Below are 1,890 nucleotides of genomic sequence, written 5' to 3'. Positions count from 1 at the left end.
AGACATTTAGACACAAAATGTCATGTTCAGGTTGTCATCACTAAATTGACTTGTTTTTAACATTTTAAAAATTAATTAAATTAAAAATTAAAAACATTTTCAAAAAGCGTGCACATCTGGTATTTTTCCTTCATTTGAATTCCAATTAAAACCTGTCAAAGCCATGATGAACATATATCAATTACCTATTTTATACATTAAATTAATGTTGATGTTCACAGCATACGAAAAACATGGGCAAAAAGTGTTTTTCCATAAAAAATGCAATACCTTAAGTTCTGTACAATTTCTATCCAGGGAACTAAAAATGGCCATGAGCTCTTAGCCTTTTTTCCCCTAGCTGAATCATCCAGAGCTTATGATGTGGAAATCATCTTGAAAGAAGCCTTTGCAAATTATTTCTATGAAATCAGGATCTTTAAATGTAGATCAGAGTTAACCTGAAATATAAACATCAATTTAATGTTCTTATTTATACTGATTACACAGTGTGTGCTGTGGATAATAACTCTAGTGTTGCTACAGTAACCATGTTGTTATAAATGGCAGATGAATAAAAATTTCATAGAGAATATTTTTTACTGACATGAAGGTAGACCAAACCCTTCTATGTGGATCTCAGTGGGAAGACAATTTCAACAATAGCCAAAAAAATTATCATCCCAGGGAAGAGAAAGAAAGAGACAGTTTCCATGCTTCGCTGATTGTGGAACGGTCACTTGCAGTGACATACTAAAAGCATTTCAGCTTCCTAAACCAAGGGATGCCATAAACCAGGAGCGACTACTGCTTTGGGATGGAAGCCAAAGCACAGGAGATTGCAGGAAATTAGTACATTTAGTAAGAAATCATTTGAAGAAAGCATGTAGAAGACCAAATTAAACAAAGAAAAAAAAGTGACTTAGACCCAAGAAAAATGGGTACCCACTGTGTATCAGTGAATTAGAAAGTTATGACAAGGAGTTTAAGAAAGAAAATAGAAATGCGAGACTAGGTATGTATATATAAAAAACATTTTATGGCAATCAGTTGGTTTATGACTTGTGTGTTTTTCATTCTTGATAACTATGGTTCAAACTTAAAATATGAATTTAAAAGGAACACAACACTGGCTGGTAGCAGATATTGTTTGACTTGTATATAAAAAAATAACTATTTGACACATTAAACACGCTTTTAATTTGGAATTTGTTATTTTACTTATCCATTCTGGGCAGGTAGCAGAATTAGCCACTGCTCCGTTTTAATAGAAATGCAAAATCTCTGGCCCCACCCAGACCGGAATCAGAATATGCATTTTGACAAGATCCCCAGGTGATCTGTATGCATTTTAAAATTTGAAAAGCATTTATGTATAACTATAATTTAATCAGTGGTTCTCAAGCATGACTACATATTAAAGTCATCTGGGGAACTTTTTTATAGACAATATCCACAGCTAGGGATTGTGATTCAACAGGTCTGGTGTTCAGTCTGGATATTGATTATTTTAAACTAAGTGATTCAATAGATAGCTATAACAACTGTGCTAGAAGGGGAAAAAAAAGAAGAATATTGTTTTTCAAAAAGCCTAAGAATTTCAAATTGTGCAAAAATTATTTAGTCTGGTTCTTAAAATATCACATTCACAGGACCGTATCTGGAATCTGATTCATTGTTTCTGGTTTGGGGACATGGATTTTAGCATGTATTGTAACATGCACCTTTGGTAATGCTTATGATCAGACAACTGGGAGATCATGAATACCTGCAAGATAAGCCATTTCATCAAAAGTTGCATCCTCCTGATTGTCAGACAAGTGGCATCAAAAGCCTTTCTGGGATTGGCCTTTCCTCTAAGGGTTAATTTTAATTGATTTTGGTATCCTCAGCAATATCATTTTCATTGTG

This window comes from Callorhinus ursinus, unplaced genomic scaffold, assembly GCF_003265705.2.
Source record: "Callorhinus ursinus isolate GAN/ISIS: 27379988/994484 unplaced genomic scaffold, GSC_fseal_2.0 scaffold4, whole genome shotgun sequence".
Lineage (NCBI taxonomy): Eukaryota > Metazoa > Chordata > Mammalia > Carnivora > Otariidae > Callorhinus > Callorhinus ursinus.
Note: the sequence above shows the minus strand (reverse complement) of the source record.